Source organism: Cynocephalus volans, chromosome 1 (assembly GCF_027409185.1).
Source record: "Cynocephalus volans isolate mCynVol1 chromosome 1, mCynVol1.pri, whole genome shotgun sequence".
In the NCBI taxonomy this organism is placed as follows: domain Eukaryota; kingdom Metazoa; phylum Chordata; class Mammalia; order Dermoptera; family Cynocephalidae; genus Cynocephalus; species Cynocephalus volans.
In genome coordinates, this window is record NC_084460.1 from 225,533,906 (window position 1) to 225,559,067 (window position 25,162).

The 25,162-nt window shown below is 40.8% G+C and overlaps 1 protein-coding gene across 5 annotated transcripts in view; it reads left to right on the forward strand.

Annotated features, from left to right (window-relative positions):
- Positions 1-170: 170 nt before the first annotated feature.
- The window catches only part of GPD2 (glycerol-3-phosphate dehydrogenase 2), a 155,873-nt gene continuing 130,881 nt past the window's right edge, over positions 171-25,162 (forward strand). For 3 of the 5 annotated variants that reach the window (XM_063104107.1, XM_063104121.1, XM_063104125.1), the window contains exon 1: positions 822-931. The gene's annotated coding sequence lies outside the window, so the exon portion shown is untranslated. Of the gene's footprint in view, positions 240-821; positions 932-985; positions 1,032-25,162 lie in introns of those variants that run through there. The other 2 variants (XM_063104109.1, XM_063104114.1) reach the window with 2 other exon arrangements.

Genomic DNA, 25,162 nt, shown 5'->3' on the forward strand with positions numbered 1-25,162 from the left:
GCTCAGCATCCCACCCCCCTGCTGCTTGGGCTTGGTCTTTCCTGCAGGTCTCCGCGCTGACATTCAGGCGGGGGGTCAGGAGGCCTGGCGCGCCTCCAGGGCGCGCGGGGGGAGCCGGGGCCAGGGCTTTGGGCTCTGACGGCGGGGTCCCAGGGGACACTCTAGGCCCAGGGAAGCCTGCCTGCCGGGAGGTGCCGAGTAGGGGAAGCTAGATCCGGGGGCGGGCGGCGAGAAATCAGGTAAGCCAGCCAGGCCGGCGTGCAGGCGGGCGAGGGTCTCCGCTCTCCGGGCAGATGGCGAGGGCGGCCCGCACGGGGGAGGGCACAGGAAATCGGATACCTCCGTCGTCTTCCCTTGGCCTGGCCCAGCCCAGGCTTTTCTGCCGGCCAGCCGGCGGGCCAGGCGCGGCGGGAGGTCTGGAGTCCGGCCGGGCGAAGGCGCAAAGCAGGAAGCGTAGCCTGGGGCGAGGGCCATTGCGTCCTCCGCCGTGCGGCCCCACCCGGCAGGACCCGTGTCCCCGTCTAGTCACGTTCATTGGGCGGCGCGCCGCTGGTTAGTGGTGCTGCGCCCCCACCCCCGGCCCGGGCTCCCGCCTCCCGCCTCCCCTCCTCCACTTCCGCGTTTCCCGCTGGGCCGGAGGAGCCTGGGCCGGAGGTATCCGGGTTGGATGTGGCCGAAGCGCCGCCCGGGTCAGCCCTCGGGGAGGGGGGAGACGCAGGAGCGGGAGGAGGAGGTCGCCTGGAGGCGGGGGCGCGGCGGCACCGGGCGTGTCGGGTTACACTAGCGCCGCCCGCCCCGAGTGACATCCTCGCGCGCTTTGCTGCCACAGCAGGGCCGAGGCTCTGATTCCAGGGGGAGGCAGACTCCGCCCTGGCTGGAAGAACTAGGTGCTCCTGCCCGCTGTCCCCTCGCGCGTGAGGATCAATCTCAGGTGTGTGCTTCCTGGGAGACTCCCACTTCTGCCCCCAAGGTTCTAGGGGGGAGTGGTCCCTTTCTGACTTGGGCGAGTCCTCTGGGATTCCAGTGTTGCGGTAGGTGGTGGCGGGAAACTGGGGAAAGATGTAGAATTTCTCTAGCGGAAGATGAACTCATTCTTATCTAGGGTTTAGCTATTTATATTTTGGAGGGGACTGGGGTGTAATACATTTGTAATACATTTTACTTATAAAGTGGCAGGACATTTGGGAGAGGGTTGGTGTCTCATTTAAAGTTTATGCAAACTTTTAGCTTGTGGATGTGGCTAGTCTGATAAGAAGGATTGTTGCTTCTTTCCGAGGCAAGGGTGGGAACGATTCTGGAAGGGCTGTGAGGCTTCTTTGAGAAACTCAGCTGGTGGAGTGTGACCGCCCTTGCAGGAAATGGAAGTTGTACACTGATGAACTTAAAACAACCTTCACTCTCCACGTAGTAACATCTATTAGCAAAAATAGATTTGCAGAGAGTGCTTTGGCAGGAAGGTGTAGCTGGGTGAATGAAGTGCTGCTCTTAGCAGATGGTCTCTAGACTGGTTTCCACCTTGTGCAGAGCAGTATTCACTCCCGGACCAGCTTTCCTCAAGAGTTCCTCAAAGTAATTTACAAACACAAATTCTCCCAAAGTCTTAGCGACATGGGCGACCCAAATCACACAACACATTATAAATATCATAGGAGGGAGCTACAGAAATATCTAACTATAGTAAAGAAATAGTTACTTTAGTTAACTTATACTTGCATAAATAGGAAAAGAATAGGGAATGAAGTTGGTAAGTTACACTGAGTCTTTATTGCCTAAAACAAAACTCTTTTTGCATATATTCCAAGTTTAAGAGATGTGAGGTTTCTTTTTGGAGTGTGGGGGGTAATGGCAACTGTCACACTGTGGTCTGGTTCTTCCTGATAGCTAGTGACCACACTAGTTTCTGAGTCCTGCAGTTTCTGCTGGCCATGATGTGAGAGCTGGATGCCATTGCCAAATGCATACCATGTGCAGCCTGGGAAACTTTTGAGGTTGATGTTGAAATGCCCCTTGGTTTCTCATAGGGGCATTACATCAACTTACAACACTCCTTTGATTTTTTGCAAATCAGCTCTTAATATAATGCAGCAATACCTTAGTGAATAATGGATAAAAGATGGGATTTTGGGCTTGAGAATCAACGTTGTTGCAGGTGTCCATTCTGATAGCTCACAATTACTTTAAGCGGCTTTAGAGCTCTACTTTTTCCCCCTCCAATTTATTAAAAGATGCAAAGGCTTGGTTCAATAATTGTCAAGCAGCCCACAGTATTACCAATTACCAGTGGTTTTTATGCTTCTCCCCAGCTTAGTTTTTGTAACTATTTAATCTCATAGATATTTAAAAAGATTTGATTATCATTGTGTATAAATCATGTTGGCAAACTATTGTAACTCTGAAATTATCCTGTTTGGTTATTTATTTGTTTTGTGTCTTTCATCACTAGATGTAAGTTCTGTGGGGCTTTGTCTCTCTTGCACACTTTCAAATCTCTGGTGCCTAGAGTGGTGACTAGCTTGTAATGAATGCTCAATGAACGTTTTCTCAATGAGTGACTGAACTGTGGAACAAATTCTAGTTGAGTGTAGAGGCAGAGGGGAAACTTTGGCCTTAGGTGTCCTGTTTAAGCTCACTAAGCTTCAGTTTACTCATTGGCAAATTATGGATAATAATATATAATTCATGTACAATTGTTAGTGATGTAGCTGGTAAGTAGTAGACTTTAAAATATTAACTTCCTTCCTCCTTATATATTTGTTCTTATATTTGAAAAGGAAAATTTGGGCAAAGAATACAGTAGCTAGATAATTCAGCTCTTGCATGTTGTGCATGAATTATCCAGTCTTTTTTCACTTTAATTTGGTGTATGTGTGTTGGGGTGGTGGGGGGCAGGGAAGAGAGGGGAATTAGCAGCGGCTATGGTTATTAGAAAAGGGAAGCAATTTCCAGATCATTATCTAATTTCTCTTTATTTTTTGAATGTGTTAATGTTTCCACGTAGGTTTTTCCAAAACTTGATTCTTTCTACTTGTTAATACCTGGACTCACGGGGCTGTTCTAAGTGAAGAAACAACACTTTGGGAAGATCGCTAGAAATCAAATATATGTTAACACTTGGCTTCTTAAATGATGTTTTCTGTAGTCTTGTGCAGCCTTATATATTAATAAGTGATAGATAAAGAAAAAAAATGTATGGTTATCCTCTTTTGAGAAGCTTAGAGTTTGTTAACCAGGTAAAACATAGAGGTAAAACAGTTGGAGAGCCACATAAGATCTTGTGTCATCATTTACCCAGTGGTAGGATGTTGGCTATGACTGTTCTGGTTATGGAAGGCTCAAGTAGTTGTAGACAGCTCTGTGGTGAAGGGAATGTCACTTCAGTAACACAAAGACTTGAAGTTTCCTTTTTTATTTTATTTTATTTTATTTTATTTTATTTTATTTATTTATTTATTTATTTATTTATTTATTTATTTATTTATTTATTTATTTATTTATTTATTTATTTATTTATTTTTAAAAAATTTTATTTTGTCGATATACATTGTGATTGATTATTGTTTCCCCATCACCAAAACCTCCCTCCCTCCCTCTCCCCCCCAACAATGTTCTTTCTGTTTGCTTGTCGTATCAACTTGAAGTAATTGTGGTTGTTATATCTTCTCCCCCTCCCCTGGTTTTTTTTTGTGTGCGTGTGTGTGTGTGTGTGTGTGTGTTAATTTATATATTAATTTTTAGCTCCCACCAATAAGTGAGAACATGTGGTATTTCTCTTTCTGTGCCTGACTTGTTTCACTTAATATAATTCTCTCAAGGTCCATCCATGTTGTTGCAAATGGCAGTATTTCATTCGTTTCTATAGCGGAGTAGTATTCCATTGTGTAGATGTACCACATTTTCCGTATCCACTCATCTGATGATGGACATTTGGGCTGGTTCCAACTCTTGGCTATTGCAAAGAGTGCTGCGATGAACATTGGGGAACAGGTATACCTTCGACTTGATGATTTCCATTCCTCTGGGTATATTCCCAGCAGTGGGATAGCTGGGTCGTATGGTAGATCTATCTGCAATTGTTTGAGGAACCTCCATACCATTTTCCATAGAGGCTGCACCATTTTGCAGTCCCACCAACAATGTATGAGAGTTCCTTTTTCTCCGCAACCTCGTCAGCATTTATCGTTCACAGTCTTTTGGATTTTAGCCATCCTAACTGGGGTTAGATGGTATCTCAGTGTGGTTTTGATTTGCATTTCCCGGATGCTGAGTGATGTTGAGCATTTTTTCATATGTCTGTTGGCCATTTGTACATCTTCCTTAGAGAAATGCCTACTTAGCTCTTTTGCCCATTTTTTAATTGGGTTGCTTGTTTTTTTCTTGTAAAGTTGTTTGAGTTCCTTATATATTCTGGATATTAATCCTTTGTCAGATGTATATTTTGCAAATATTTTCTCCCACTCTGTTGGTTGTCTAGACTTGAAGTTTCCTGAAGATTACGGTAAAAGAAGATCATCTTTGTTTCAAGAATGTTTGCTGTTTTGTATTTCGGTGTATGAAAAAGTCATCACAATCATGTACTTTCAAAAATGATCTTTCTGTGGCAGGCACCAAAAAATAAAAATAATAAAAGAAATAATCAAAGGTCTTTCTGTGGAGAAGTTTATGAGAAATCTTCAGTGAAATTCTGTATGTGCACAAAATAATACTTTTCACTATGTCTCTGAAGGTTAAAGCCCAGGATTGGTGTTAAAAATTATAACTCTTTATTCTTGTCACTTTTAACACACTTGTTTCAAAATGTTAGATGGCCTGCCTTTTACTCTGTACAATTATGACAATTGGGTATATTATTTATCTGAAGTATCAGGAAAATTATTAGTCATTGCGGTTGGGACCCTCACAACTAGCCAATTTCAGTATTGTTATTTTAGGAGATAGGAAAGGACTGAAATGGACCTAATCCAAGAAGATATTATTAAAGCGGGTTTTAGTTGCTCATCAAAATACTTTGAAAATTTCATCCTATCTTATCTCTGTTGAGATAAGAAGAAAACTTGGAAATGGTGTGTTAGGGGAAGAAGAAACAAATAAAGAGCATATTTTATATTTCCTTGTTTTAGAATTGTTGCTATGATGGGCAAAAGAAGTGTAAGAGGGGGAGATGATCAGATTCAATTCCCAGTAAGAAAGACAAGGGCCATGGTGGCTGTAAGCCAGGAAATTGCTAACAACTTTAGAATAAACCTCTTCCTGTAATATATGACCAGTGATTGATTTTAGGAACATTTTGGAAAAAAGAAGAGAAAGATGCTGATGGATTGAATACCTGAGGGTGTTTAGATAGTGATTGTGGTCAGTGTTTGTCCAGAATTCTAATTTATGTCCTGATGTGAATGTGAATATGTTGTCTTTTTTTGGCTTGTTTTCCAGTTTTTTCATCTTTGTTGGAGGTTTTTACTGGTTCTTTGGGTTGTATATTTCTTCCTATATCATATTTGTGCTCTTGTTTCTCATTTTTCATTTGTGAATTTTATGTTGGTTCTTTGAAAATCAGATTTCTGATTTATGTAGCAAAATGTGGGTTCTGATTTAGTTAGATCAAGCTTTGGTTCTATTAGTTCATAAAATTAGTGGGAAAAAATTAGTTAATAGAAGATCTCTTACTCTCAACTAAAAATTTATTGTGACATATTGTGATGTAATAAGAAATATATCTTCATATCTGGTTCCAGACACAAGAACTTCTAAGACCCATGGAATCTCTGGAGTAATGAGTTTTTTGTTTTTTTTTTTTTTACACTAATAAGATGACAGGTGACCCTTGGTGAGTCCCTCAATAGCTTCAGGATTGGGACTAGTTTCCAGAGGAGCCAACTATATGATTAGAAGTTTGGATCTTTCAGCCCCGTCCCTGACCTCTGGGGAAGGGAGAGGGGCTGGAAATTGAATTAACCACCAGTGGCCAGTGATTCAATCAATCATGTCTACGTAATGGAGCCTTCATACAAACCCTAAATTAATGGGTTTGGAAAGCTTCTGAGTTGGTGTATACATGGAGGTGCTGGGAGGCCACCTCCAGAGAGGGCATGGAAGCTCTGTGCCCTTTCCCCTAAACTTTGCACTGTGTATCGTCTCTTCTGATCATTCGTATCCTTTATAATAAACCAATAAGCATAAGTAACAAAGTGTTTCCCTCAGTTCTGTGAGCCATTATAGTAAATTATTGAAGCTGAGGAGGAGATTGTGTGAACCCTCTATTTGTAGCCAAGTTGGATGAAAGTGTGGATAACCTGGGGATCTACTGTTTACAGCAGGTGTCTGAAGTGGGGGGCAGTTTTGTGGGACTGAGCCCATAGCCTGTGGGGTCTGTACTAATTCTGGGCAGTCAATGTCAGAGATGAATTAAATTATAGGACACTCGGATGGTGTCTCCAGAGATTTGGAGAATTGCTAGCTAGGTTCTGGAAATCCCGTACATACCATACTCACAACTCAGAAGTGTTGTGAGTAGAGGAACGGTTTTCCTTTACATAAATATTAACAAAACTTTAAGACGTTATTTGGGGACATCTTTTAATTATTCAGTCAAAGTGAAATAATTACTAATGCAGTTTTTTTTTAACACTGAGATACTGTTAAAGTGTGAGTACTTCTTGAACAATGACTATTTAATTAAGGTGTTTCAAGGCTTATATTTTTCAAATAGAGATATGCCCTCTGTGAGATTTCCTATTTGATTGCCCACATATATCCTTCTATAAAAGATTTTAAAGTAGAGGGAAAAACAAACCCCACAAACTATAACAGAGAGAATATTTTGTGAAAATGAGATTTCTAAAAGCTGCTATTTTCAAATGAGATGGCCTCTGAGTATGGTGTGGTGACAATGGGGTGGCATATGCTTTATTACTTTATTACTTACCTTATATCTGCTGGTAACCACTAAGGCCAAGTGGAAACTGTATATGGCTATACATATATGAGGAAGAAAAGTTTATATTCAAGTTAAACATATCAGGAAAATTTTGGTTAAGATTTTATGACGTTATTTCAACAAGACATGATAAGCTTCCAAATGTATTTCAAAAATGATCAAAATAATACTGCTCAGCGTACTAGGTTCTCAAAAGTCGTTTTCCTTTTATTTAAACTGAGTAAAGAAAGGATGTCTTGTTTCACTGTGGTAATGCCAAAACTGCTTTGATTAAGCCACTTTCTGCTCCACCCTTCTGTGGGTCTCTGCTCTGTTGGATCAAGTTCCAAATATTTGTGTTAGGATTCATGATCTTCTCCAGGCTTGCCCCAACAGTAAGGTTTTGCCATTATCTTCCCTGCGATCCAGCCAAATTGGACTAATTGAAATTCCCTTAATGTATCTTGTTCCTTCTGCTGCCCCTGTGCTCTTGCACTTCCTTCTACTTCACCTTTTAAAAATCCTACCAATCCTTGAAGACCCTGACCACTGGCAACCAATTTCATGAGGCTTTCCCTCACCACCCAGTCAGAAGTGTTTTGTACATTTCTAAACAATTCAAGTACTCTTTTTATGCCATTAATAAGTCCCTTATACACACCTGTGTACTGTGACTTCTTGAAAACATCATTTCCTTTCTTGTGGAAGATCATGCAGAACAGGGCTGGATCTTACACAATTTTATAGACCTCACAAGCCTAATTCAAGTGCCTTGCACGTGGGTGACAACCAGTAAATAGTTGTTGCATGAGTGATTGTGTCATAATTCACTCATCTCAATTATTCAAGAAATAAGTGATAGGAATGGGTTAGGTGTGATTCAACAGCAGATAACACACAGGCAGATGTGTTTCAGATAATCAGTTCAACTGGATACTTTATCTTTTTTGAGCTTCCCTTTTCTCCCTACACATTTGGCAGTTTTAATATTTGAAGGATATTTAGGAGGGAAAAAAGAAATTACTGCAGGTGAACCGATGTTATAAAAGCAATCCCTGAAGAAAATCAGTGGAAAAATCTACAAATGAGGAGGTCACTCAATGTCTACTGAGGGCTCAGCCACCTCTGTACAGGCTCCTAGGGCACCTTTCTCTTTACTAATTTCTCTACAATTCCCCATCTACCCACCTAATCCAATCTCTTAAGGAATCTGGAAAATTAATTTGTAACAAGGTGATTGGTAAAATTACTTTGTCACTCTTATCAAAGGTCTCTGGATTCTCAGAGGACAAAACCTTGGGGACCATTTATTTATTTTATTTGTATTTAATTGAAATGTACTAATTGTACATATTTGTGGGGTACAGAGTTATATTTCAATACATGTATACAATGCATAATGATCAAAACAAGGTAGTTGGCAAATTCATCATGACAAAATTTATCGTTTCTTTGTGAGGGGAACATTTAGCTCCTCTTTTTTAGCCATTTGACAACATACAATAAATTATTATTAATTATAGATGCCTAGCACTACTGTACACCAATAGAACTTAGTTTTTCCATCTAGCTGTAATTTTGTGTCCATTAACGACCTCTTACTATCCTCTGTGCCACCTCTCTTTCTGGCCTCAAGTAACCACAATTCTACTATCTACTTCTAAAAGTTCAACTTATTGTTATTAATAATATATTAATTAATATATTTATCTCCCAAATATGAGTGAGAACATGTGGTATTTCCCTTTCTGTGCCTGGCTTATTTCATTTAGCATAATTTTCTCCAAGCTCATCCACAATGCTGCAAATGGCAGAATTTCATTCTTTTTTATGGGTGAGTAGTGTTCCATTGTCTATATATACCACATTCTCTTTATCCAGCCATCCATTGATGGACATTTAGGTTGGTTCCAAATCTTGGCTATTGTGAATAGAGCTGTGATAAGCATTGACATGCAGGTATCCCTTCCACATGTTGTTTTCTTTTCCTTTGGTTATATACCCAGTAGTGGGAATTCTGGATTGCATGGTAGTTTTATTGATAGCTGTTTGAGAAAACTTCATACTGTTTTCCATAATGTCTGTGCTAATTTACATTCTTTGGGGACCATTTATGTAGGCTAGGTCAAAAGAGCCTTTGGGCAGCAGTGTTTACTTCTGAGTAACATTATAGCCACTTAAGTGTGACTTTGGTCAGTCTAATCACCTTTCGATATCCTCCTCTGTATAATGAAGTAGCTGGATTACATGAATTTAATAAGTCCATAAAAAGCACTAAATGTTTTATTACTCTTGCCCTAAGTAGAAGCCAGTCTTGGCCAGTAGATTCTGTTCACCTCTGGACACTGGTCTAACTTTTCGTCTTATTTCCTGGAGTTTGGGGTTTCCATTCTCTCAGCCTCTCCTGATGTAGCATTCACATCCAGAGGATACAGAATTCCTTGTATCTCCCTCCAGGATTATGCTTATAGGAGCCATCATAACAGGTATATATGTGCTTTTTTCTTTCATTATGTTTGCTAGTGTTAACTCTTTTCCCCATCCCAACTCACCATTAAGTAGCTGGGATACTTATTTAAAAAACACAGATTCACAGAATTTTAAGATAAGAAGAAGCTTAGAGATTTAACTCCACCTTGTCTTTTTCTTATCAGTAATAAATAATAATGATAAGTATTTATTGAGCAATTGGCATTTTCTAGGTCCTGTGCTGAGCACTTTATGTATATTATTTCATATATCGACAGTGAACACTGTCATATCAATGAGTAGACAGAGGCCCAGAGAAGTTAGTGACTCACAGCCACATTAAGTATTTTCTTGTGTAACCGAAATTCCCTTCGAAACTGTACAAAGAAAAAATAGAATCAAGAGATAATCCTACTGTCATTTCTGTGTTTTCTGTATGTATTTCCTGCTTTTTGCTGCTTTGAATTCTGTTGCTCAACTCGCTGGACTTTGCCTTTTAATGCTTACACTTCCTAATATTTTACCTTATGATTTAAAAGTTTCCACCAGTGATGCTGAACTTCTTCAAACAGTTGAACACATAGCATGATATGCTTGTCTAAAACAATATTCCTTGTGATTTGGCTTCTAGGAACCCTTGACATTGTTAAAATCCTCTTAGTCTTAATGGATGTGGAGACAACCTGCAACTTGGTATCGATCTGCTTTTTCCACTCCTATACCTGGATTTGTGAATGCTATTGGGAAAATGAATACAATCATGCAAATTGGAGGCACATACAAATTTATGTTCTCCAACCTGCCATGAGGCAGTTCTTTTACCTGTTTCTAGACAGCACCTTTTTCTTTCCTTGCCATAGTTTTCCCAAACCTTCAGCATTTTCTTTGAGTCTTTTTACCTCACCGTGCATTTCTTTATCAGAGGGTTGTTAGTGGTTAAGATGGACGAAATTGTTATAACAGAAAGAACTGAAGACTCAAGGTCAAACACAAGTTTATTCCTTGCTTATGTCATCGTCTTTGTTGGTGGATGGCTTTCCTTCTTGATGATTCGGGCACTCTTCATTCTTTCATTTTTTGACTCGGCCATCTCTTAGGGCTTTGTCCTCAACTGCATCAAGCTGGTGGACGGTTAAAGGGAAGAAGTTTATCCATTTTCTAAAGGCTTAGTCTTGAAATGAATGTATCATTTCCTATACCATTGGCCAGCAGTCTCATATAGTCACACTTGTCGATAAGGGAGATTGGCAAATGTAGTCTAGCTGAGAGCCCAGGAAGAAGAGAATATGGGTTTTTGGTAAAGAGTTAGCTGTCCCCTTCACAATGTCCTTGCATCTTATTACACTGAGAAGACAGAGATATGTTAAATCTGAATATTTTGCTCTCCTTTTCAAATCTTCCTATATCTGAATCCATCAACTCCATCACCTCTCAACTTGGAGGTGCTTATCTAAAGCTGATGCTTTCCCCAATACTCTGGATCCTCCCATCCCATCGGATATTTTACTCTGTGAAATTTCTCCATGTTTACTTGCATTTAAAATATTTACAAGAATGCTTGAGATTCTCTCATTGCAGAAACAAACAAGACCAATAACCTAAACTATTCGTTTACCCTGCACTCCCCTCTAGCTGCATGCTTTCTCCCTTCCTTCAAGCTATGCTTCCTAAAAGTACATTGCATAAGTTATTTTTCTACTTCTTCACCTTCCATTCACTCCATAACTGTTGGTAATCTGGCTTTGACTTCAGATTAGTCTGTTCTTGTTATGATTATTGGTGTCCTCCTGACTGGCAAATCAATGGGCTCTTATTACATAAAATATCCACGATTCTGCTCATTCCCTCCTTGGTGAAGTTGAGTTTTCGTCAGGCTACTGTGACATGTTTTTCTTCTCCTGGACTACTCCTTATGGATCTCTTTGCAGGTTTCTTCCTTTGATATTGTAATTCTCAGGGTCTGTCCTTACTTCACTGTTTTCTCTCTTTTGCTGCTTTTTGTACCAAGTTCACCAATATGTTTGATTTCAATAAATCCCAAATCACCATCCCCAGTCAGACCTCTTCCCTGAGCTCTGACTCACTGAATGTTTCCACGTGGACATCCCACAGTTGGGACAGGGCTCATCATTTCTTCCTCCATCTCCCCTATGCTGTTTCTCCTCTCACCACTTACATCATCCATTCATTCATTAGATCTATCTAATCACTTAATGTATGCTGGAAATATTTCTACAAATTAAGATTACAGTGGTATACAAAACAGGTACAGTTTCTGATCTTGTAGACTTTATACTCTAATGGGAGGAAAGAAATACAGTAACTAAATAAAGAAGAGGCATATGAGATGATGAGAGCTATATGATTATTTTGTATTTGGATGGTTTAGGAGGGCCTCTCTGAGGAATTAACATTTGAGCTGAGTCCCGAATGACCAGAAGGAGCTTGCCAGGCAAAGATGAGGAGTAGAACATTCTAGGCAGAGGAGACAGCTGGTGCCCAAACACTGCTTGTGCTCCTGATGAATGTTACAGACAGAAGATAGCAAATAAACTCGGAACTTAGTTGGTGAGAGTGAGAGGTGTCTGTATTACTGTACTGTGTATGCTATAACAAGTGACTACAAACTTGGTGGCTTAACCCCTTGGGGCTTAAGATCAGGAGGCCAGAAATGTGAAGTCAGTTTCACTGTGCAAAAATCAAGGTGTTGGCAGGTTACAATCTTCCTTCAGCTCAAGGAGAGAATCTGTTCCTCCCTCTTCTAGCTTCTGGTAGCTTCTTGCACTTCTTGGCTTATGGCTGCAGAACTCCAGTCTCTGCTTCTGTGGTCCATGGCCTTCTCCTCTTCTGTATGTTTCAAATCTCCCTCTTCCCCTCTTGAAATGATGTAAAGTAATTGCATTTAGGGCCTATCCTAAAAATTCAGGATAATCTTTCTATCTCAAGATCATTGCTTTAATTACATTTGCAAAGCCTACTTCTTCTTCTTCTTTGTTTTTTTTTTGCCCTATAAGATAACATTTACAGGTTCTGGAGATTAGAATATAGATATCTTTTGGGTGTCATTATTAATTTACCACAGTGTCCAAGAGAAGCTTTAAAAAATAGCTAAGGGCCAGATCCTGTCAGGACTTATAACCCAAGGGAAGGTGTCTAGATTTCATTCTAGGGTGATAGATACCATTAGAGGATTATGTGCAGGTGAGTGAAATGATGTGGTTTTGCCATAAAACAGTGTCTTTCAATTTTTTTTATTATACCCCTCCAAGAAGAAAAATTAAATTCAAATTAATTAATTTAAAACTTTAATTTCCCCCTAAAAATTGAGCATTCCTTAAATACTAAGAAATAAGATTTTGTTGGGTAGAGTCAAGCTCTGGTGGGCCACAAACCATTGTATTGTATAATATTTTTTCACCCTCCAAGAATTATTTGTGGGTGATATTGCTCCCATTGGGAATGCATGCTAACAAAGAGTGTTCTGGCTGCTAAAAGTAGGCTGGTTATGGGAGGTGGGGAAGCAGAACTCCAGTTAGGAGCCTGTTTTAATTGCCCAACAGAAAAATTATAGTTGTATGGACAACTATTGTGTTAAAGAAGAAATAAGTGGATAGATTTAGGACATGTTTTTGAGATAGAGTTAGTTGACTGAACTTGCTGATTGGTTATTTGGAGGGAGGAAAGAGAATCAAAACAAAGGCTTACATTTGTTACTGGAGCAACTGAGCCATTTTACTGAGAAGGGGAGAATTTGGGAAAAAGCAGGCTTGATGGAATACAGAAAGTGTTCTGTTTTGGCTTTGTTAAGTTTGAAGTGTATTAGACTTTCCTTTGGAGATGTCAGTTAGAAGTTGAATGAATGGAGTTTGGAGATTCTGAGAGGGGTTTTGGCTGAAGATACAGCGTGAGGGGTTTGTATATTGGTCATATTTGATACCGGATTGAGTTACCTATGGAGAATGGATAGATAGAGAAGGGAGCTATTGGAACAACTGTTATAAAGAAGAAAAGGAGGAGTTGCCAGTGGTATAGGAAGGAAAATAGAAGAGCATGGTATCTCTGAAGCTAAGAGTTCACAATGTTTTAGAATGGATATTGTTCTACTCTGTAAATTATAGAGATTGTTATTTAGTGAAATGAGATCATTTGAGATTTTGACACTTTGACGTTTAGGTTAAGTAGAGAAGTTGGGACAAAAGCTTATTGGATTGAGTTGTGGAAGTGGAGACAGTGCTTACAGATAACTCTTTTAAGAAGTTTTGTTGTGAAGGGAAGCAGAGAAATGGAATAGTTCTTGGATGAGGGAATTGATCAAGGGAGTGTTTGTTAGAGGCAGAAGATAATACAATGAGTTTCTATGCTGATAGAATGATTAAGTAGAGAAGAGACATTGATGAAAGCAGGAGTGATGGATAATTGTAGTAGTAGAAGTTCCAAAAAGCCAGGAAGGGAGGAGCTTTAAGGCACACATACAGGAGTTGGTCTTTACTAGGAATGGGGACATTTTATTCTTAGTAAAAGGAAGGACTGCAGAGAGAATGGGTATAGAGACTGATAGGTTATGGTTTGGGTGGTGGAAAGAAGGAGTCCTTACCGGATTGCTTCCCCTTTCCCAGTGAAGTATGATGATGTTGGGGTGGGGAAGGGTGAAACAGGTTTGGAACGAAAGATTTGAAATGGCTATTCTGAAAAATCTTGAGGATTGCTTGTCAATGTGGTTTGCCCATCAATGTGGATTGCCCATTAGAGATATGTAATGTGAATTCAAATTGAGGCCAGTCATGGTTGTGTGTTTTTCTCCAGGCAGTTTATTCAGCTGTTTGGGTGGATAGTTAGGGTGGAGCAGGCAGATAGTTGGGCTTAACCAGTTTGGGGATTTGCTAGATAAGAAAGAAGCAGGAAGAGAGGAGCAAGGGAGTTAAGGGTGCTTGCAAGGAAGAAATTATAATGATGGACCCTTAACTCTAAGCTGGGCAGGAAAAGAAGTGAGGGTGTCTCTTAGCCTGTTTTGTCTTGCTATAACAGATTTCCGCAGTCTGGGTAAGGAAGAGAAATTTATTTCTCACAGTTCTGGGGACTGGGAAGTTTAATATCAAGGTTCCAGCATCTGATTAGGGCCTTCATGCTGTGTCATCCTATGGTGAAGGCAGAAGGCCAAGAGAGCATGTGAGAGCAAGAAAGAAAGGGAACCACACCCGTCCCTTTCATCAGAAACCCACTCTCATGATAATTAATCCCCTCCTCTAATAACGTCATTAATCCATCAACAGGGGCAGGGCCCTTATGACCTAATAACCTCTTAAAGGTCCCACCTTTCAAAACTGTTGCATTGGGGGTTAATTTTCCAACACATGAATTTTGGGGGACACATTCAAAGCATCGCAGTAGTATGATGAATTGGAGAGCCAGATAAGATTACAACCAAGATGATGTTGTAATGGAAATTCCGGAATATAGTAGATGAGCTGGAAAAAGAGATGGTGGTATTCATGGTATGGGGTTCTTGAAGCTGAAGTTTCGTGAGCTGGTACAAATAATGATGCCAAAATCAAAGGTTATGATAATGACAATGGGTGGCTGAGATAGGGTCAAGGAAAAGATTGTCAGAGGTGAGGTAATTGAGAATTGGAGTCTCTCTGTAGATATAGAAGGCAGCAAGAAGGAAGACAGAAGTGAGTTTGGAAAGGGTAATAGCCAGATGCTAAAAGTATCAGTGAATGAGTGGAAAACAGTAGTAGATGGGTAGATGACAGCAAGAACAGATTACGGTGGTGCTATGGGTTAAATGTGTTTCCCAAAGGTTCACGATGGGAAACTTCATCTTTACTGTAACAGTGTTAAGAGGGTAGGAAATCCTATTATGGTAATTGAAAGGTGAGATTTTTAGGAGGTGATTACATTGTGAGGGCTGTACCCTCTTCAATGGATTGATCCATTGATGGTTTAATGGATGGCCATGGGTGGAGTTATAATGGCTTTGTAAGGACAGCCAGTGAGAACCTTGACTTCCTCTTGCTCAGCCTTCTGCCATGTGATACCCTGTTTCATTATAGAGAGTCACCACCAAGAAAAAGGTGCTCACTAGATGTGTTCCTGGACTTCTCAGCCTCTGAAACTGTAATAAATAAATTACATTTCTTTATAAATTACCCAGTTTCAAATATGCTGTTATAAGTAACAGAAATGGACTAGTACAGGTGGTAAAGTCTAATGGCATACACTTCAAAACAGGTGAGATTTTTGAAAGAGAATAGAGGAGAGATTGGAAGGTGAACTGGAGAGACACTTAAGCCACCTCCAGGTTGGAGGATTTTGGGGATGTGAACAGGGCTGTTACTCAAAGTATTTAACAAGTCAAATGGAATGGGAACCCCCAGATGAAGATGCAGGCCTTCATCGGGAGCAGGGTCCTGGGGGCCTTTTACAAAGTTAGGTATTAACTCTTTAATTGTTTGATCACAGGAAGGTCCCAGGAAAGGGGCTTGTTATGAAACTGGCTTAGCGATGTTTTGAGATTTTAGCAACTGGTACAGCCATCCTTATTTATACTGGCTGAAACTAGACTTCATTATGAGAATAAAAACAACTTCCCCTTGATGGGATGCTGGGAAAATAGTGATTTTAGGGTTTAGCCTTCAAAATCAGGTTAATTGTTACTTTCTCCATGTTTTTAGGGTTTATTCTGGTGAAAGGAACATTTAGGGAAGCGAACATAAGGGGGTCTGCTGGGGATCGATTTTGAGTTCCAGAGGGCAGAATGGGAGGGAGGGCAGGTAGGCTGGGAAGGTGACACATAAGGCCGACTGGGCTTCTGGTGATGACTGAGGCAGAGAGGACTGTGGGGCATGCTGGGATTAGTCCTAGTGATGTCTTGGGGGAAACCAAGTGGGGACCGTGTGCCAGCTCCTGTTCACATAGTGGCCAAGGCTGAGCCAAAGCCTTCTCAGGGTATCCACAGCCCTGGGTCCTCTTCTGAAGATGTAGCACCAATTGGGGTAAAGAGACCTCCTGGTGGTACTGATCTTAGGGCGCCAGGAGTCTGAGGTGCCCTTAGGGCCTCTTCTCAGCCAGGATGGTGGTTTAACCCTTGGGGGAAGGATCTTCTTATGTTTGGCAGACGCTAAGGACGGCTGCTTCAGGGAGCAGTCACCTTAGCAATCCTCCCTCCAAAATGCATTTGGACTCTGCTCTCTGCTCCATGTCATTGTCTTGTCATGTCATTGTTTAGGCATGGGCCTTCAGGAGTTTGTGTCTGGATGTTTACAAATACTGCTTCTGGGGATGGAGGATGTGGGAATGTTCTTTTAAATTCAAATGTGATTCTAACTTATCCTACTAGAAGTGTTTTGAGCAGGGAATGAAGATTGAGGGAATGTTCTTTTAAATTCAGATATGACTCTATCTTATCCTTCTAAGAATGTTTTGAGGATTAATTAAACATATATAAATTGACTAGCACAGTCCTCATAACTCAGTATGCTTAAAAATGCTTTAATATGCCAACAAATATGCTTAAGAGCCTTCCTAGGCAATCCATTGCCTGTCTGGCAAAGTCCAAATTCCTTTGAATGATGTATAAGATCTCCAGCATTTTACCCTAACTTACCCATATAGTCTCTTCACTTATGTATGACTGCTCATGTCACGCTGTGACGACACCCCTTGTTCTGGAAAATGCTGTGTTCACTCATACCGTCATGTCTTTGCTTATAGTCACTTTGGACCTGGTGAACTTTCAACAGCAGAGTTAAATATTGCTTTCTTTACAAACCAGCCCTGATAATCTTTCCTATCTTCCCTTCCCTGCAGGAGTATTTACTCCCTTAGCCCCTTGTTGAACCTTATTTGTATCACTTATGTTTGTTTTAGAATCTTCTTCTCTAAGTTATGAATTCCTTAAAGGCAGATAAATTATTCATCTTTGTTTACCCAAAGTCTAACACAGTAGGTGCCCAATAAATGTTTGTTGAATAGGTGAAAATTCAGTTCATATTTGATTTAATGTGTTGCCTTTCTTTTGTGAAGTCTAAATTAATTTTTGTATATCCTCTTTTTTTTTTACTTTTTTAACAGTGGAGGAAAATTTTCTGATGAAGTAGAGGATGAGTGGAAGTAGGTGATGAGTGCATAAAAAAATCGATGTCTATGTAGTTGGTTACGATGGGAAGCAAACTTAATCTTATCTTCCTTTTTTTCTACTGAGTGACTTTTATTACTTGAATTATCCCGTGATTTTGCTTACCACTATCATTGTTTTGTGCTGAGTTGTAATCATTAACTTTTTCAGTGATACACCTGCATTTCTATTGCTTATAACAAAATACCTGGAACTGGGTAATTTATAAAGAAAATGAAATGTATTGTTTACAGTTTTGGAGGCTAGGAAGTCCAAGGTCCAGGGAACACATCTGGTGAGGGTCTTGGTGGTGATGACAGTGACCTAGGGGTCTCACATTGCAAAATGGGGAAACAGAGAGAGCAAGAGAGAAAGACTCTCCTCTTCTTTTAAAGCCCTCAGAACCATGCCCCTGACCACCATTTTTAATCCATTCACTACTGCATGGTCCTACACTTCTTCAAGGCTCCACCCTTTAATCACCATAACAGGATTTCTCACCCTCCTAAGAGTCACAGTGGGGGCTAAGTTTCTTTTTTTTCTTTTTTTTTTTTTTAATTTTATTTTTATTTTTTTTATTTTTATTTTTATTTTTTATTTATTTTTATTTTTTTAAATTTTATTTTGTCAATATACATCGTGGCTGATTATTGCTCCCCATCACCAAAACCTCCCTCCCTTCTCCCTCCCCCCTCCCCCCCAACAATGTCCTTTCTGTTTGCTTGTCATATCAACTTCAAATAATTGTGGTTGTTATATCTTCTTCCCCCCCCCCCCCCCCCCCGGTTTGTGTGCGTGTGTGTGTGTGTGTGTCTGTGTGTGTGTGTGTGTGTGAATTTATATATTAATTTTTAGCTCCCACCAATAAGTGAGAACATGTGGTATTTCTCTTTCTGTGCCTGACTTGTTTCACTTAATATAATTCTCTCAAGGTCCATCCATGTTGTTGCAAATGGCAGTATTTCATTCGTTTTTATAGCTGAGTAGTATTCCATTGTGTAGATGTACCACATTTTCCGTATCCACTCATCCGATGATGGGCATTTGGGCTGGTTCCAACTCTTGGCTATTGTAAAGAGGGCTGCGATGAACATTGGGAAACAGGTATACCTTCGACTTGATGATTTCCATTCTTCTGGGTATATTCCCAACAGTGGGATAGCTGGGTCGTATGGTAGATCTATCTGCAATTGTTTGAGGAACCTCCATACCATTTTCCATAGAGGCTGCACCATTTTGCAGTCCCACCAACAATGTATGAGAGTTCCTTTTTCTCCGCAGCCTCGCCAGCATTTATCGTTCATAGTCTTTTGGATTTTAGCCATCCTAACTGGGGTTAGATGGTATCTCAGTGTGGTTTTGATTTGCATTTCCCGGATGCTGAGTGATGTTGAGCATTTTTTCATATGTCTGTTGGCCATTTGTATATCTTCCTTAGAGAAATGCCTACTTAGCTCTTTTGCCCATTTTTTAATTGGGTTGCTTGTTTTCTTCTTGTACAGTTGTTTGAGTTCCTTATATATTCTGGATATTAATCCTTTGTCAGATGTATATTTTGCAAATATTTTCTCCCACTCTGTTGGTTGTCTTTTAACTCTTTTAATTGTTTCTTTTGCTGTGCAGAAGCTTTTCAGTTTGATATAATCCCATTTGTTTATTTTTCCTTTGGTTGCCCGTGCTTTTGGGGTCGTATTCATGAAGTCTGTGCCCAGTCCTATTTCCTGAAGTGTTTCTCCTATGTTTTCTTTAAGAAGTTTTATTGTTTCAGGGTGTATATTTAAATCCTTAATCCATTTTGAGTTGATTTTAGTATATGGCGAGAGGTATGGATCAAGTTTCATTCTCCTGCATATGGATATCCAGTTGTCCCAGCACCATTTGCTGAAGAGGCAGTCCCTTCGCCACTGAATAGGCTTGATGCCTTTGTCGAAGATCAGCTGACAGTAAGTGTGTGGGTTGATTTCTGGATTCTCTATTCTATTCCATTGGTCAGTGTGTCTGTTTTTATGCCAGTACCATACTGTTTTGGTTATTATAGCTTTGTAGTATAGGTTAAAGTCCAGTAGTGTTATGCCTCCAGCTTTATTTTTTTTGCTCAGCATTGCTTTGGCTATGCGTGGTCTTTTATTGTTCCATATAAATGTCTGGAGAGTTTTTTCCATTTCTGAGAAAAATGTCTTTGGAATTTTGATGGGGATTGCATTGAATTTGTATATCACTTTGGGTAGTATGGACATTTTCACTATGTTGATTCTTCCAATCCAAGAGCATGGAATATCTTTCCATCTTCTTGTATCCTCTCTAATTTCTCTCAGCAGTGTTTTGTAGTTCTCATTATAGAGATTTTTCACCTCCTTGGTTAACTCAATTCCTAAGTATTTTATTTTTTTGGTGGCTATTGTAAATGGGCAGGCTTTCTTGATTTCTCTTTCTGCATGTTCACTATTGGAGAAAAGAAATGCTACTGATTTTTGAGTGTTGATTTTGTATCCTGCTACTGTGCTGAAATCATTTATCAATTCTAGCAGTTTTTTTGTAGAGGTTTTAGGCTGTTCGATATATAGGATCATGTCATCTGCAAACAGGGACAGTTTGACTTCATCTTTTCCAATCTGGATGCCCTTTATTTCCTTCTCTTCTCTGATTGCTCTGGCTAGTACTTCCAACACTATGTTGAATAGGAGTGGTGAGAGTGGGCATCCTTGTCTAGTTCCTGTTCTTAAAGGAAAAGCTTTCAGCTTTTCCCCATTCAGGATGATATTGGCTGTGGGTTTGGCATATATGGCTTTAATTATGTTGAGATACTTTCCCTCTATACCTAACTTATAGAGGGTCTTTGTCATGAATGAGTGCTGAACTTTATCAAATGCTTTTTCAGCATCTATAGAGATGATCATATGGTCCTTGTGTTTGAGTTTATTAATATGGTGTATCACATTTATTGATTTGCGTATGTTGAACCAACCTTGCATCCCTGGGATGAATCCCACTTGATCGTGATGAATAATTTTTCGTATGTGTTGCTGTATTCTGTTTGCTAGTAATTTAGTGAGGATTTTTGCATCTATATTCATCAGGGATATTGGCCTGTAGTTTTCTTTTTTGGTTATATCTTTATCTGGTTTTGGTATCAGGATGATGTTTGCTTCATAGAATGAGTTTGGGAGATTTGCGTCCATTTCAATCTTTTGGAATAGTTTGTAAAGAATCGGTGTCAATTCCTGTTTGAATGTTTGGTAAAATTCTGCTGTGAATCCATCTGGACCTGGGCTTTTCTTTGTTGGGAGCCTTCTGATAACAGCTTCAATCTCCTTTATTGTTATTGGTCTGTTCAAATTTTCTACGTCTTCACGGTTCAGTTTTGGGAGCTTGTGTGTGTCCAGAAATTTATCCATTTCCTCCAGATTTTCAAATTTGTTGGCGTATAGTTGTTTATAGTAGTCTCGAATGATTCCTTGTATTTCAGATGAATCAGTTGTAATATCGCCTTTTTCATTTCTAATTTTTGTTATTTGAGTCTTCTCTCTTCTTTTTTTTGTTAGCCATGCTAATGGTTTGTCAATTTTATTTATCTTTTCAAAAAACCAACTTTTTGATTCGTTGATCTTTTGAATTGTTTTTTGGTTTTCAATTTCATTCAGTTCTGCTCTGATCTTAATGATTTCTTTCCGTCTGCTAACTTTAGGTTTGGATTGTTCTTGTTTTTCTAGTTCTTTAAGGTGAAGTGTTAGGTTGTTCACTTGCCATCTTTCTATTCTTCTGAAGTGAGCGTTTAATGCAATAAATTTTCCCCTCAATACTGCTTTTGCAGTATCCCACAGGTTTTGGTATGATGTATCATTGTTTTCATTAGTTTCAATAAATTTTTTGATTTCCTGCTTGATTTCTTCTTGGACCCATATGTCATTAAGTAGAATGCTGTTTAATTTCCATGTGTTTGTATAGTTTCCAGAGGTTCGTTTGTTATTAATTTCTAGTTTTAATCCATTGTGGTCTGAGAAGATACATGGGATAATTCCAATTTTTTTGAATTTATTGAGACTTGATTTGTGACCTAATATGTGATCTATCCTGGAGAATGATCCATGTGCTGATGAGAAGAATGAATATTCTGAGGTTGTTGGGTGGAATGTTCTATAGATATCTGCCAATTCCAATTGGTCTAGAGTCTTGTTTAGATCTTGTGTTTCTCTACTGATTCTTTGCCTAGATGATCTGTCTAATATTGACAGTGGGGTGTTCAGGTCCCCTGCTATTATGGTATTAGTGTCTATTTCCTTCTTTAGGTCTAATAGAGTTTGTTTTATAAATCTGGCTGCTCCAACATTGGGTGCATACATATTTATGATTGTTATGTCTTCTTGATGGATCAGTCCTTTTATCATTAAGTAGTGTCCCTCATTGTCTCTTTTTATGGTTTTTAGTTTAAAGTCTATTTTGTCAGATATGAGAATAGCTACTCCAGCTCGTTTTTCTTTTCTGTTTGCATGGTAAATCTTTTTCCATCCTTTCACTCTTAGTCTGTGTGAATCTTTATGGGTGAGGTGGGTCTCTTGTAGACAGCATATAGTTGGGTCCTGCTTTTTGATCCAGTCAGCCAGTCTGTGTCTTTTAATTGGGGAATTTAAGCCTTTTACATTAAGAGTTGTTATTGAAAGGTGTTGATTTATTCCTAGCATTTTATTGGTTGTTTGGTTGTCTTAAGTGTCTTTTGTTCCTTGCTTTCTGATTTACTGTTTGTTTTCTGTGTTTGTTGGTTCCTTAGGTTGTAGATAGTGTTTTTGTTAGCTTGTTTTCTCTTCATGAATGCCATTTTTATTATACTAGCGGGTTTAGATTTTTCTTGGGTTTTTATGGCAGTGGTAGTTATTTTTCAGGAACCAAACCCAGTACTCCCTTGAGGATTTCTTGTAAGGGTGGTCTTGTGGTAGTGAACTCCCGCAGTTTTTGTTTGTCTGAGAAATATACTATTTGCCCCTCATTTCGGAAGGATAGCCTTGCAGGGTAGAGTATTCTTGGCTGGCAATCTTTGTCTTTTAGTATTTTGAAAATATCATCCCATTCCTTTCTAGCTTTTAGGGTTTGTGATGAAAAGTCTGATGTTAACCTGATTGGGGCTCCCTTATAGGTGATTTGACGCTTCTCTCTTGCAGCTTTTAAGATTCTCTCTTTGTCTCTGAGTTTTGCCAATTTGACTATGACATGTCTTGGAGAAGGCCTTTTTGGCTTGAATACGTTTGGAGATCGTTGAGCTTCCTGGATCTGAAGATCTGTGATTTTTCCTATACCTGGGAAGTTTTCTGCCACTATTTTGTTGAATATGTTTTCAATGGAATCTCCATTTTCCTCCCCTTCTGGAATACCCATGACTCGGATATTTGATCGCTTATGGTTGTCTGATATCTCTCTCAGATTTTCTTCCATGTCCTTGATTCTTTTTTCTTTCTTTTTGTCTGCTTGTGTTATTTCAAACAGCCCATCTTCAAGTTCAGAGGTTCTCTCTTCAACTTCGACAAGCCTGCTGGTTAAGCTCTCCGTTGTGTTTTTTATTTCGTTGAATAACTTCTTCAGTTCAGCAAGTTCTGCTACATTTTTTTTCAGGACATTGATTTCCTTGTACATTTCCTCTTTCAGATCCTGTATACTTTTCCTCATTTCATCATGATGTCTAGCTGAGTTTTCTTGTATCTCATTCAGTTTCTTTAGAATTATCACTCGAAATTCCTTGTCAGTCATTTCAAGGGCTTCTTGTTCTATAGGATCTAGAGTTTGAGATTTATTAACTTTTGGTGGTGTACTTTCTTGATTTTTTGTATTTCTGGTATCTTTTTTTTGGTGTTTATTCATTGTGGCAGGGGGTTTCACAGTCCACCGGTTTGAGACTAATGACTAACTAGGATGTTGCTGTGGTTGCCAATTTCGTATGGCTCCCTCTGTGACTGCTCAGTTGGCCTCTAGTGCCTTGTGTGTGTGGTTGCCTCGGGTCTTGGGGTTCTCCGGTGAGCCACCTTTCTGGTCAGCTTGGACTCTGCTGGGCTGGTGGGTCACGTACCACAGGGTGTGTGATCTCTGTTGAGCTTTCACTTCCTGTGCAGGACTTCTCCCTGTTCCGTGTGCTCTGGCCCAGGCTGTTAGATCGTGCAGTAGCGACCCCACCGGGTGTGTGGTTTTTGTCGAGTCTCCGCCTCCCTGGCCGCACGTCTCCCCACTCTGTGCGCACTGTGCTGGGCTGGGGCGTGTCTTCTGCAACCCTCGTCTAACAGCTGGGCCTTCAAGACCCTGCTCGGTACCGCCTCGCCCAGGAAGTCTACCAGGTTTCTGCTGGGCACAGACGACCGGTCTCTCTGGGTGCCTTTGTGGCACTATGTAGATCTTTCTCGGGTCTTGTTCACCTTTGTATCCCCCCAGTATAAACCGAGTCTAGCGCCCACCTGCAGCCTGGTCTCCGGCAGGTTCAAGCGGACCTGGGAACTCTCCTACCACACTATTCCCAACCAGAAATTCGTTAGGCTTTTTTCCAAACTGGTGGCCGCACAGATGGTATCTGCCTCCCAGTAACAGGGAGTTTACCTGGGGCCGGAGTCCAGGGTATGGTGGAGTGACAGTCGGCCCGCCCGTACTTCCTTGCCCTCCCGAAACTGGCCCAGGACGCCCTCCGCCACCAGCCCTGCCAGAGAACCGGGGAGGGAGTGGGAGCCAAGGCCGGTCCGCAAGCTCCGGAAAGCCTGGCGCCAGGCCAGCAAGTGGGAGGGCTCAGTGATGGCCGAGCAGGGCGGAGCTGCCCGCACCTGGGAAAATGGAGGCAGCACCGGTGGTGAGTGGGCTGGTGGTGCAGGCGGGGGCCGCTTGGGCATCCACCCCCCGAACAGAGCTGTGCCAGGGATCACTCACAGTGCTGTGCCAGGTCGGGTGCTCGCTCTCTGTCTCTGGTTTGCCGCCTTTCCCAGTTCTCGGCTGCTGCAGCCTCGGGCTGTTCAGTCGCGGCGCAGCTCGGGCGCTCCCAGGAATCTTCTTTAATGCCGGCCTGAAACCTCGAATCCTGAATAGGGCAGCTGGCCGCCTTCATCGCGGCCCCGGCCTCCGGGATCCTGGCTGCATCCACAGCAGCCCTGGCGCCGTGTTCCCTGTTTCGAGACTCACTTTTGCAGCTAAGAAACAGTTCTTTTCCTGCTCCACACTTTAAAGCTGTTGTCTGTAATTGAGGCAGCCTCTCCTGCCGGGGGCAAAGTGGCGGTCACCCCCCACGACCGGTCAGCAGCAGCAGTCCTCCCTTAAGAGATGGCGAGAGGAAGGACCACAAGTTTTCCGGCTGCCTGAGTCCCAGTGGCCGCCTTTTCCACCTCAGCTACTCCGCGCCAGCCGCCGCAGCCGCCGCCATCTTGAAAAGCCGGGGGGCTAAGTTTCTAATATGTAAAACTTGGGGGACACAACTCAAGCTTCAGGGAGTTTTGGGGGGACATAATTCAATCCACTACAACACCCAAACATCAAATATCAAAGAGGTGTCGTTTTCTGGTGTGTATAAGTATAATTGATTGGGCATTTTCCAGTGCCCACGCCCACGGAGAATTGTAGGTTTGAGGTGTGGAGCCTTCTGGAACCTTGGTTAAAATGTCCAGTTCCTTCAGGGTCTCTTCAAATGTTGGCGTCCTTGATCTTGCGTCAAC